Below are 14,765 nucleotides of genomic sequence, written 5' to 3'. Positions count from 1 at the left end.
CCAATGCAATGCCCAGACTATTACCCTCAAAAACAAAGTTCTCAAGGTATGGAAAAACACCTAAAGATCCTCCTAAGCGCGCAAAAAGGAAAGAAATTGAGGGGCAAGCTATCCTAACCTTAGAGCTACTAACCATGGAAAATCAAAAAACAGAGGGAAAGATATGAATCCTAAAAACCCCCAAAAGACAAAAAAGAAAAAAGAAAAGAAACAGAAATCAGAAATTTGCCATAGTCTATGTTATATCATAGAAGAAAGACAGAGAAGGGAAGAAAGGCGTACCTCAAAAAGAAGATGCAGAGAACTTAACCACTGAATGCACCGACTCAGAGAAAATCACAGGAAATTTGGAGAGGAAGAAGCTCAGAGTAATGATTGGAAGTTAGGGAAAGTGAAGGAAAGTGAATAGTAGAGAAGTTTAAAAAGCTAGGCACAGAGAACTGAAAAATAGCGGGAAAACCAAGACCCACATGGAGTGGGGCATTAATTTCACCCCTCAGGTCACGCCACGTGGCCACAACACACCAAGCACCGCCACTACACAGTAAATGCGGAGGGAAATCCCAAGAGACACACACACACACACACACACACACACACACACACACACACACACACACACACACACAAAAACAAAAAAAAACACACCTTTCGCCTCTTGGCGGCGGTCACCACAGGGACGACCATAGAGCCTGAGGGGTAGCTGATGAGACCGACGAACCCTTTGTCACAGACAAGATAATCAAATATCCTCGTCAATGAGTCCACATCATTGACGAAGGTAAGGAAGACATTCAATGCCGCCAATAATGCCTCGGACAGTTACAGGACCAACTGTACAAACCGTTGAAGGCCCATCAAAGCCTAAATTACTCAAGTTAAAACATTACCAAGAGAGGCATTAAAACCACAATAATAGCCACAACAGCTAGGAGGAGTGGAAACATATATAAATCCCTCACAACGCCAACAAAAGGTACATACACACATCCAAAAGTACTCATAAGTAAGTATGATATTCTTTGTATTCTCTAAAAGGCTTCCTTGTACTGACTTTGGCATCGGAGACGTTATGGCAGGCACCACACCGGTGACCATATTGAAGGAGCTATCTATCGTATTTGCAGGAACACAGACGAGGACCCAGCCCCATCTGGATACACTCACAAAGACTGCTGATTTGCACTTCATCAGTTTAGATCATAAGTATTTATAATAATAAAAATAGTTTAGATTAGGTGTATGATTGATTTTTCTATATGGTTAATTTAATATTGGACTCTTCGCTTTTTCCAATAAATAATTAGCTTGGTACAAAAATTAAAAATATTAAATTGGACACATAACGCAAAATTGGAACTTAATTGAAATCCAATTCAACCACCGCACACCCTTGGTGCGGTAGTCACTCCACAAGTATAAGTACTTGGGAGGTGTGAGGGGCAAGGGTTAATGTTCAAGTCTCTAAGAGAAAGCTTCACACACATATACTTTAAATTAGGCTAAAGTAGAATTTCTATATTGTAAAAAAACAAAAAAAAAAAAAAAAAAAAAAAATTCAGAATCTAATTGAATTTTTTCACAACTTTGACGGATTACTAGAGAAATAAAAGTGAACTTCAAAAAAAAAAAAAAAATTCAAAGCAATGTGATCATAATTGAAAGCTCCTAATAATAAAACTAATGTATAACCTCTGCATACAATTAAAAACAATCACAATTATATACATATGTAAATTCAAATTATACCTGGTGTGAGAGTTACACATTTTTTAAATCATAAATGAATTTTACTCTCTCTCTCTCTCTCTCTCTCTCTCTCTCTCTCTCTCTCTCTCTCTCTCTCTCTCTCTCTCTCTCTCTCTCTCTCTCTCTCTCTCTCTCTGGTTTTTGATGATTTAATTGTGTTAGGTTTTAAAATTTTAGAATAATTGGCAAACCGTGAGCACAAATTTGTTTAAATATAGATTACTAAATCTATAGGTATAATTAGACAATGCTCAAGGTGCTGCAAGTCAGAATACAAGAACAAGAAAGTTGTAGGTTCAGGAAATTCAAAACATGCTAGGTTTGACCATTCGAGAAGAAGGCTCAATCGATTGAGACATTGATCTACAAAATTTAATTAAGGCCCAACAGCCTATTAAGCCCATCAAGTGATTAAGGTTTCAGTTCTAATTTACATAGTATTTAAAGGAAACCCTAAGCCACGTTTTGTGATGACTTTGGAGCTTCTCTTTTAAGATTTAAAAGGTTCTATGCATTTTCCTTTCAAAGTCATAACCGGAAATTAATCTACATACCATTAGAACCGGTAGATCTGAAGTTGCACTAGTCATCAAAGGTGCTAGAGATCTAAACCTTCAAGGGTGATCTTGGAGTCATAGACTGGAGGTCTATATGGGAGATTCAAAGCATGAATAGGTGGTTCATGCGAGAACAAGATCCAGATCAAGGAAGTGTGTGGAGTTAGAGCCTAGTTAGGTAACTGTGTTAGATTTACTACGAATTGATATTCTAAACTGTAAATCTCAACTTGATATAGTGGATTGTTCTCTTTGGATCGTTCCCTCCAGGTTTTTTTACCTTGTAACGAGTTGTTTCATTGGTTTTCTTAAGTCATCATATTATTGTGTTATTTACTTTTTCGCTATGCATGATATGATTTATTATTGCTTAACCTAGATCTGAATAACTTACCTAAGTAACAACTTGGCTATTGTATTAGGTTAACCAAGCTGTGTTTCCATGGGGTCTAAAAATCTAACAATTTATATTAGACTCTTTGCTTTTTGCACAACATTAACTTACCTAGAAAAAAAAAAATTTTAAAAACTTAGATAAGACACATTGGGCAAAATTAAACAACAATTGGAATCCAATTTATAATCTAATTGATATAGATAGTAATAATAATAATAACAACAACAACAACAAAATAAAAGCCTCTTTCTTCGCAATTGCTATGGCAACAAGTTTTTATATTCCAAGCAAGCATGTCTAAAAGCTAGTTATTACATACCTGGAACATGATCAACAAGTTTTCTTCCTGCATGTTCATTATTTCCTTCAGCTAGTTTCCAATTGCCAAGAATACCAATCATCAAAACAACGAGAACACATGCTTTCAGAATCCAAATTGATTCTAAGGCATCATCCATGCTGATCTTTATTGGCATATCATGCTCTACTCAGAAGGAAGATATATAAATAGCACTTTAGCGACAATGACATATATGTTACTGAAAATGACTTCTCATCAATTTCAATTGCCTACTTTTATCATGGCGAGAGAGATGGAGATATTCTTGTCCCCATATTTCCAACTATGTTCCTCTCTCTTTAGCACACGATAGAAAAAGAAAAAACCCCCGCGTTGACCGATAAAGCAATACTTTGATTAATGATTTCGGTGTCGTGAAGGTCCCGTTGCTTATGACTTATGAGTCATTGCCCCTATGTTGCCCCTATGAAAACAAGTTAACCAAACATAACCAAGTTATTCTCTTGGCCCTATGAATCAACCTTTCCCTTGAGACATGGCTTGGGTCAAGTGTCCTAAATCAATATGACACAGTCACATGTTCTCATTCTATTGGGGACACACTAAATCTAAGCCTCTTCTTTAAGAGCATTCATATTAGCCATCCTAAATCAGATATATGACACGGTCACATGTTCTCGTCATACTGGGGACACTCTAAATCTAACTTATCTAAGCCCTTTCTTTAAGAGGCTCATATTAGTTCATACAAAAAAAAAATAAAAAAATAAAAAAAATTCTATTTTAGTAAAAGAATTCTTTTTTTTTTTCTTTCACACAATTACTTTTCAAAAACATCTATATCAAATTATCTATTATACAATACATTTCATTAAAATATTATTTATATTACTCTCTCTTGTATATATGAGTATAGTATTGTAAAAAATGGATTTGCATATGTATAGTAAATGTGTATATTTACATAGTTATTGTAACAACAATTCAAATTTATATAAGTTTTTTATGTAAGTAATTTTTAATTTTTTAAGTTGGAGGTGAAAATTTACCCTATGAACATTATATATTGACTGATGTGAATAAGCTACTTAGCCATTCTCTTTCTTTAAGTCATTTCTTAGAGTGTGACATGTAAGAGGGAGATCTAGTTATAATATGGTGAGTTTTCCAATATTGTATTTGTTGGATAAATAGATATTTGTATCGCATACAAAACACACACAGCGGAAAATTAACGGATCTACTTCATTCGCAATTGATAACATATACTATGTAAGTTTCAGAATTTAAGAAAAATAAAGTGTACCTTGGTGCAGTGAAATTCAAAACCAAAGATTAGAAGTACTTGGGAAGACTTTTAATCTTCACTCCAATTCCACTTAATGCCCAAGATGTGTGATCTCTCAATCAGTTTCCAAGGAGAGAATAATGAGTGTCCAACACTCACATACAAACCATTTCATTCCTTATGTGATCTCAACGAAAACCCTTATGAAAGTCTCTTATGAAAAACCTTAATGAAATTTTGTATGTTTCTCTCCTTATATACAACTGATTATCTAACTGAGCTAGCCTTTTGGGCCATTCCAATTGGGCTCTAGTATATGGCTTGAAATGGGACCAAAAGGGACCAATAAGACACTCCAATGGGCCTTGGGCTTTTCTGTCAACTCTTGACAAGTCCAAAGTTACCATTAACTATATTTAATACCACTATATAAATATAGTTGCACTCTAGGCCTTATCTATAAATTATATCCCAAGACTTTATTATACATGGAACCCCTTCATTAAAATATTCGTAGTAATACAAAGTCATAAAATAGACTGCCACTTTGAAGATTACTATATCTTAATTCTTGAGTACCCGGTTTAATTATTTATGTTATTCAATATATATTTATGAAATCCAATTCCATAAATATATACTTTAGTAATTCCTTACTAAAGTGGTTGGGCCCAACACTCTGAATAACCAAACCCATTAAACTTATCTCAAGGGAATATTTTATATCTCCGTTAAGAGATTATGAATTCCATCTTAAGAATATATGTTCCATCAGCACTAAATGCGGCTACCCAACATACTGAGGTTTTGATCGTGACTTATAGATCTCACTCCTGATATATCAAAGCAACCTACATCTCATGATCAGGTCCATTATTCTTTCAAGATTTAGAGTTGATGTAAATAGAAGTCGTGAGATTTATTATTTATTTGACAGTCGTTAGGAAAATAATAAATCTCACAGCACTCTAGTTCAATATGTCTTAACTCTTAAAACATATCAACATACCAACTAGAAGTCTCCACTTCCATGATCAAGACAAATCATCGTAGTTGATATGTTATAGTCTTCGCAGATGAAATGCCCAATTTCATCACCGACTACGAACTAAAATTCTAAGTTTACAAAGAACTTGTGATTTATATTTTCTGTGACTAAATCACATAAATCACATACTATGCATCTCATTGACTAAGATTATGTCCCATTAGTTCATTAATAAATAGTCTCATATAATTAAATAATTTAATTGTTTATGACATGCCAAAAATTGGATTTTAGGGTATAAACCCCAACAGTATTTGGTGTGACCGGCAAGACTACGATTTTTTTTGTAAAGTGACAGTTTTTAGCGTGTTTGTTTGGAGGGAGAGAATTAGGACTAGAGGAAAGGTGATTGGGAGGGGTTTCACTTCTATTTATAAAGTTGAATAGTTAATATTATCATTTTGATGTCAACATATATCTAATTTTTTAAAAATAATAATAATAAAATAGGATCGAAATTTCCAATACATATGACTATATATTCTCTATTCTAATTAGTTACGGAGTAATTTTTAAAACATCAAAAGGAAATGGATAATTTTCTCTCCATTTTTCCTGCTTTTCTCTCCTTGTTTCTCTCTCCAAACTTCCAAATATATTTTTAACAAAATAAACTATATAATATGTAATGCAGTCCGCTATACATGTATATAGAAATCTTTTAGTTTTATAACAAAAACCCAAAATATAGAAATGAAAATGAATTATGTATCTTTTATTTTATTTTATTTTATGGAAGCTGTATTTTTTTTATTGTAAACACATAATCAGATCCAATTCCTAAAAAATAAAATAAATTAATTAAAAGAGAAAAAAGAAAGAGTGAAAAACTTTCATTGGACTGCGGCCCGAAAAATTGATGGGATCATATCCATTTTAATAATTGCAATACATATAAATCTAAATCGTTCAAAGAGTTCAAACAAATCAATATTTAAATTTTGTTTAAATCAATGGAGTATCGTAAATATATTGTATTTGTAAGTATGAGCAATCATAACCTTTTTTTTGAGAAAATGAGCAATCATAACCTTATTTAGCTTAACCATGTAAAATAAATAAATATATAAAAGTAGTTTGCTTATATAACGTCTTCTCAAAAAAAAAAAAAAAAAAAAAAAAAGTTTGCTTAATAACGTTCACCATTATATGTTAAAAAGAAAATGCGTAATCTCATTAAAGTTTACGAGGGCATCTTATGTTGAATTTAAATGCTCTTTTAATAGATAGGATAGAATAGTATAAACTCTCTTTATGAATAAATAAACGTTGCTATAGTTCCAATTTTTTGTAGTATATTCATTGGGTTTTTTTTTTTTTAAATTGACAGTTACAATGAGGAGGAAGAATTAGCAGATGTTAATTGAATTGCAAGTATTTAGGAAATTTATCCATCGTTTGAATGAAATGAAATAAAATCCTTTAGTTGATTAGTTCTGACTTACCTTATTTCACATTAGCCTCAACAACATTTTAGCTAAACTAAATAAATAAATAAAACTATACTTTTACTACTTTAACAAATATACTCATACAACAGTCTCAATATTTATTTCTCTATCCTATTTAAATATTATTTTTTTCTATCTCCAAAAATAAATAAATATATTTTTTTGTATCCTCTTCTTCACCCAACCCTTTCCCAGCAACCCTTATGCCCAACAGACACTCCTTCAGCAACACCACCAGACTTCCTGCTGTCCAACAAAATCACAAAAAATTCCAGACCAAACTTGCTACCTCTCTCTCTCTCTCTCTCTCATGAAACCAACATAAAACCCCAATCTCCCAACCGAACTCCATTACAAACAACCCAAATCAATGATCAACGTCCTCCACTGCAAGCTCTACCATGAACAACTTCAGCTTCAAGCACAAAACCCAATCATCAACGAAACCCACGTTTAAGGCTCAAGCACGAAACCCAATCGCACCACCAAGCATCACCAAATCCACAAATTACTATCTGCCGTTAAAACCCATCTACCACCATCACTGAACAGATTTGTGGATGAGAGAGAGAAAACCCATCCACCATCTTTGCAAGAGAGAGAGAGAGAGTCAATGTTTTTAAAAACCAGACTGACTAGTTCAACCGGAAATCGAGCACTAGTCCGGTTAGATAAAATGCCCCAAAACTGGTATAAATTATAAAACCGATAAAAACCAAGAACCGGGGTCAAAACCGATTTTTAACAATACTGGTTTTTAAAATCATGAAAATAGTCATGTTAGAGAGTGAGAATATAAAAAAATATTTTTATTAATAGTAGCGGGTTTTGTGTCTCACTGATTGCGGCAACTTTAAATGTTAATTTTTTTTTTATATAATTTGTTGAGGCATGAGCTTTTGTGAGTGTTTTGCTAAATTTATTTCATAGTTTCTTGACATTTAGGCATGAAATTTGAAATTTATCCACCGTTTGATTAGTCAAATGACTCAAATCTACGAATTGAATAATAAAATTTGGAAAAAGTCTAAAAATGAAACCTTATAGTTTTATGACTTTTATCTTGCATTAAATTTAACCATAGTTTGTGTCCCTTTAAAGTTTAAATTCGGCACTTCCCAATTTCCATCTCTTATTTACAAAATAAATAAAAAAGAAATGAATATAGTCCATTAGTTCTGACATACCTTATTACCCTAAGGTAAGATTCCCCCGCTAATGAAAATCTTCAACCCAAAAAAATTAAGGTGCTTATTTGTCATAAACATAAAATTATATAAGTATTTTTAAGGACTTTCCTCTTAATATTAAAAAACAAAAGTTCTTAATTTACAAAACGCTATTTTAAATGACTGTCTACTTTTTTTGTTTTGATTAAAATAACTGTACATTTGTATTTTTTATTTTTTTTTTTATGAGTAACTGTATATTTGTATGAGTATTAATTGGTGGACTTCCAAGTTCCAAAGCAGGAGTCAACTAGGCCCAAATCCAAGATCACCTTATCACAATGTTAAGGATATCCCAAAAGCTGGGCTTTTAGCGTGATTTGGGAACTTTTTGAAGAGTCGGACGAGTTTTTGCTTTTGATTGCCGTGTCCAACAGTAGGATAAAACTTAAAAGCGGCAAAAATGGCCCATTACCATCAATTTTGGAAATAATTTGTCCAGAAACACTGTTTCTGAACTATATAGCAATGTACCACTTTTTCTGGTACTCGAGCTTGGTGAGCTCGGGTACCATGTTTTTTTAATCCACTGTCGCCCCATATTCAAGGAGCCCTATAGTGGCGTTTTTAAGCCCTATAGTGACGTTTTCGGGTCCTATAGCGGCGTTTTTAAACCCCCATACCAGGTTAAGGGGCCCTATAGTGACGTTTTCGGGCCCTATAGCGGCGTTTTTCTGCAAATTTTTTTTATAAGTCCCCATAACAGGTTCAAGGGGCCCTATAGTGGCGTTTTTAAGCCCTATAGTGACGTTTTTGGGCCCTATAGCGGCGTTTTCCTGCAAAATTTTTTTATAAGTCCCCATAACAGGTTCAAGGGGCCCTATAGTGGCGTTTTTAAGCCCTATAGTGACGTTTTCGGGCCCTATAGCGGCGTTTTTTTTTTTTGAAAAGATGGTACTCGAGCTCACCTAGCTCGAGTACCAGAAAAAGTGGTACATTACTATATAGTTCAGAAACAGTGTTTCTGGGCAAATTATTTCCAAAATTGATGGTAATGGGCCATTTTTGCCCTTAAAAGCCGTAAGAAGCTAACATCAACTCTTGACTTTAGGCCAATCAAAAAAAAAACTCTTGACTTTAGGCCCCAGGCCCAGAGAGTAGGTTTCAACCCGACATTTACGCAGTGAATTTGAAATTGTTGTGGGGCCCTTATATGACTTTATCGGGTCATTGGGTCTTCACAATTAGAATACCCCACTATTAATCTATCTATATTATTAATAAAATGATTTATTCGTTTTGTTTTCAATTTTTGACATACAGAAATATCCTCATACAAATTTTAAAATAATATAACCTTTAGTTTAATTTATTTTGCTACAAAAAATAAAAATGTTAAAACAGTAATACTATCTAACTTATAAAAGGGAAAAAAAAATATTTATTCTTACCATCCATCTCTATTCAAATGTCTAATTCCTATCTTTATTTGTTATCTATTTGAATTCAAATACTTCAATTATCTTTATAAAAAAATGCAAAATTATTTCTTCCAAAAAATGTTAAAAGAGTAATACTATATCACGTACAAAAGGGCAAAAAAAAAAAAAAACTCTTATTCTCATCACCTATTTGTATTTAAATGTCCGATTCCTATCTATATTTTTTATCTAATTGTATTCAAATACTTCAATTATCTTTATAAAAAAAAAACATAAAAAATTACTTCTTCAAAAAAACAAAACCGACCACCTCACATAAAAACTACTCATTTTTATCCCAAAATTTCTATGGTTTTTTTTTTTTTAATTCTTTAAAACATTTCAAAATATTTAAATGTCCGATTTCTATCTATATTTGTTATCTATTTTTATTCAAATACTTCAATTATCTTTATAAAAAATAAAAAAATAAAAACATAAAAAATTACTTCAAAAAAAAAAAAAAAAAAAAAAGACCCCCTCACGTAAAAACTACTCATTTTTATCCTGAAATTTCTATGGTTTTTTTTTTTTTAATTCTTTAAAACATTTCAAAAAAAATTTATCCAAATTCTATACAGTTATCACAAATTCTTCATCCATCCACACTAACATATATCATCTTTCTTTTGTTTAAATCTCAAATTTTTTTACTTATCATAATTCTTTTCCTTATCAAAAAATTCAAATGTCTCATTGGGTTTCAACTCCTTATAGTTCTCTATTTCATTTTTAAACATTATTCCACGTTACCTTACCTTTTTTCTTTTAAAAAAATACACATAGGTATTTATATATCACTTTTCAACATTAGTATGACACTAAACCAAAAAAATAAAAATAAATAAATAAATAGAAAAGAGCATTGTTGCACGCACAAAGTGCGTGTGATGAGTCTAGTACTATTAATAAGGGGATTCTCGGTTTAGTTTTCAACTTTTTGCATACTAAATACCCTCAGACAAATTCTTAAATTCTCTAAAATACGTTTATCATTTACTTAAATAATTTTAAATTAAAAAAAAAAAAAAAAAAAAAAAAAACACACAAACTAGTTAAAAACGTAATTTACGTTTCCTAAATTTTACGTTTTTTCTTTTATCTTCTCCACTCAGCCTAAAAATTAAGACACTGTTTCTTTCTCATTTTTAAACATCATTCCATGTTACCTTATCTCTTTCTTTAAAAAACAAAATACAGACGGTTATTTATATATCACTTTTAAACATTATAACATTAAACCAAAAAAATAAATATGTAAAAAAGAAAATTATTGCACGCACAAAGTGCGTGTGATAAGTCTAGTTTTTTATAGGAGTTTGGTTAGAGGTGAGAAGTTTGATGTTTGAAGTTGGTGGAGAGTAGGGACACAATTGGGAAGGAGAGGAGATAGTAGGAGAATGATTAGGGTATGTTTAGTACATTATAATAGGTACCGTAATATAATAGTTATTCCTATGGTTTAACTATTCAATAGTTTGGTTATATTTTTATTACAAAGAATTGTTATTCCTTATGAATAGTCATTCTTTAAAATGATGAATAACTGTTCATCTCCAAAATTGATGTAATAGTTATTCCTTAGTGGGTGTATTAATTTTTACAATTAATATATTTCCTAATAAATAAACTTTACATATGCACATAACAATTATGAAAATAAAAAATCATAAAAAATAAATAATCTCTTTTTCAAAATAAAAAATATTATTTTATAGGAAATATAATTATATGAGTAGATATTTCCTAAAATATATCTTTAAATTTGATTTAAAATGCTTTTATTCTATTGTCTTCATGGTTTCATTATTGTATTGTCACCAAACAAATGAATAGTAATAAGTATTACATTACAGTGTATTGTATTCATTGTAATACCTATTCTTATTTCTATGTAATTACCGTTACAGTCTATCAAACGTGTCCTTACTCTTTTTAATTGAAATATTTTAAAATTTAAGTAAGGATCAAATGAGAATAGATATGCTTATCAATATCTTTTAGGGTGTGTTTGTTTAGAGATGAAACAAGGTAGATGGAAAACTTTGAAGAGAAAATGGAAAGGAAAACTTTTTTGGAGTGTGTTTGGTTGGGTAGGGAGGAAGAAAAATAAATAATGAAATCCAAAATATTTTCTCTCCAAAATGTGGAGAAAATTGAGTGAGGATGAATTTTTTTTTGATTGACAAAAATGTCCACGTACATGTGCACATGGGCTTCTTCAAGTTTCCTTTATTTATTTATTTTTTCTTCTCCCCTGGGCAGTAATGTTGCACTTTTTTTTTTTCTTTTTTCCTTTTGATTTTCTAAGGCCTAGGTGTGCCTTTTTTTTCTTTTTTTTCTTTTTTTTTTCTAGGGCCTGGGTGTGATGGTAGTTTTTTTTTTTTTTTTAACTAGACGTGATTTTTTTTTCGAACATGACTTTTATTTTTTTAATAAATTTGGGTGATTGCTCATTTTTTGTATGGTTATTTGTCATTTTTTTGTTTTAATTGGGCATCATTCTTTAACAAGGGTATATGAGTAAATTAATTCAAACTCATTTTTTTCATCCCTCCACTTTTCCTCTCCCAACCAAACAAAAAGGAAAGAAAATAAAATCTTTTCTATTTTCCCACTTTTCCATCCTCCTACCATTTTTTATTCTCCCACTTTTCCACCTCTCCAACCAAACGAACCCTTTAAGTTTTTAGGGAACTCTACTACTACAATATTATGAATTCTTTAAATTTTAATATTTCTTTTATAATAAAAGGATAAAATTATGCCACATCATCAATCCAGTACATAAACTCAAAATTATAATTAATAAAAATAAATAAATAATTAATTAAAAACTCAATATTTGTAAATATTATTGAATCAAGTAAGGACTCTGACAGCCAAGGAGTCTCAAATTTTTTTTACTTGCTATATATTATGTTTTACAATATAATTTTGTAAAAATATTATTAACATGTTCAACATATAAATGAAGTATTTTATTAAATAATACATGTACTATGTAAAGCCTATATCAAGCTTAATAAATGTTCTAATAGTAAAAAATAAAAATACATTTTTAATTTTTTACCTACCAAAAGTAAAAGCAAAGTGTGAAAGGAAAAATGAACTATCAGACTATCATGGCTTAATCTCCTAAGCATAGTGGATTCCCCCCTTAAAAACATATCCTAAGCATAGTGTAAAAAATGTGAATATATTTGACATTTTTGTTTAGTAATGAGAGAACCACATCATTTTAGTTTATTTTTAAAATATTTTAATTGCTTGGAGTTGAGAGTCAAAACAAGATTGTTAACTATGAACCATTAATAATAATAATAATAAAAGAGTTTTAAAGAGGTAATTTGATAGACTATGAGTTCAAAAGACCAAAAATATTTGAAAAGTGTTACGTCAACAATATTTTCATAACAAATCATAGGTGGTTAGTTATTATTGGTTATAATTTGAATCTATCGCTAAAATTACTTTTTAGCCCCACTAATAACATGTAACAACCTGCCATTTCGAATTTGTTGTAAAAATGTTGTGGATATAGCATTTCTCAAAAATAATATTATTTATATATACACACCCCTTTTGATAATGAGAGTATCTAGTCATTTTCCTCTACTTCCTCCTTTCAAACCCTCCAAAGTTGGTGGAAATCTAGAATTGTATCATTAGAGAGCTTTTCCACTTGGAGTCCAAGTTATCCAAATCCACTCATTAGCTTTGCTTTACTGACCATTAGCGTAACACCTCGACCCAACTTTATAATTAAACTATGTGTTTAAGTGGTTAATTACTATTTTAAGCCACTTTCTTTTCATAATTAATAGAAGAATATTTAATAAACATATTATTTTATAATGTCATTGAATAAGAATGGTAAATATTATAAATAATTGAATGGCTATATGTATTATGTATATATATACTTAGTATGTACAAAACTATATTAAGTGGTTTAAGTTATTAGATACATAGTTGGTATTTTAATTAGGCATATGATGCATGAGATATTGTAGTGGAAATTCCACCCACATACAACTAATTGAAATTCAACACATGTAAAGCCAAAGTTTCTTGCATGTTCACACTCTTAAACCCAAAGACCAAACACTTGGTCGGCCATGCAATCACCAAGTTCCACCTCATTGCATCTTTGACTTTTCTTAAGCAATTAGAACTTCCAAGAAGCTCTTTACCTCTCCATTTCCCACAGGTCCAAGCAAAATCAGAATTCTCACCTGACTTTGCTCTCTTTTTCTCTTAAGGAAAGAGCTAGGAAGCTCTCTTAGTCTTCTCTCAAGTCCACGGGTTCACACATCAAAAGGAAAATAAAACTTCATCTCATATCTTCTTCACACTCTCTCAAAGAAACTGAAAAGTCAAGAAGCTCTCTCCCTCTTTCATACCCATGGTCCAACACCAAAAGAAAGAAAAGATTCTCTCAAGCTCTCTGCCTCTCATACTCGGGTTCAGCCACTAGGAAAGAGAAATCCTTTCATACTAGAGTGATTCTAACTTTATCACTCCAAGAACCATGCTTTGGGTACGGGGAAAATATAATTCTTTCAGTCTATTATCCATTTCAAAATTAAGTGATGGTTATATGATTTTGGATATGGATGTGTTGGATTTTAGAGTTTGTTAATTTTCTGAATATGAATTAAGTCATGATTTATGCTTGCATGTGCTCCTAAATGATAGACTAAGATAAAATATATTATGGGTAAATGTTAAAATGAGTAAAATAGCTAAATTAACTTTATGGAATTGTTAATTGAGGTGTTGAATGTGTAGTTGATTTAATAATTGAAGCTTGATAAGAGTTAGTTCATGAACTTTCTAAGAGTTGCACTCACTGGTTAACCTGTTTAGTTATCATAAATCCTATATTTTTCTAGGACAGCTTTGGGTAAAAGGTTTATTGGAAATTATTATGTAATATGTCTAGTATGTGTGTATTAAATTTCATATGAAAATACCATCTTTTGGTAATTGTTTGTGAATTTACAAGAAAATGTGGCAAAGCTGTCATTGTAACAGATTCTATGTTTACACATGATAAATTATGTATTAAATTGTATACGGTGAATTAGGATGCTAGAAGTAGTTGTTATGAATGCTAAGACACATATGGTTGTATTGGAAGTAGTCTCACAGCATTTGGATCAATATAAAAATAATGGTTTAATTTCTAAGTTACATGAAACTCTGTCATGACAGATTTGAGCACGTTATTTTGTATGATTTTTAATAAATCATGGTTTTATGCTTTGACTTCTAAATTTTTATGGTATATACTAGACATATAGAGGAGTGGTTCTGTA

This window comes from Quercus robur, chromosome 5 (assembly GCF_932294415.1).
Source record: "Quercus robur chromosome 5, dhQueRobu3.1, whole genome shotgun sequence".
Taxonomy (NCBI): domain Eukaryota; kingdom Viridiplantae; phylum Streptophyta; class Magnoliopsida; order Fagales; family Fagaceae; genus Quercus; species Quercus robur.
Note: the sequence above shows the minus strand (reverse complement) of the source record.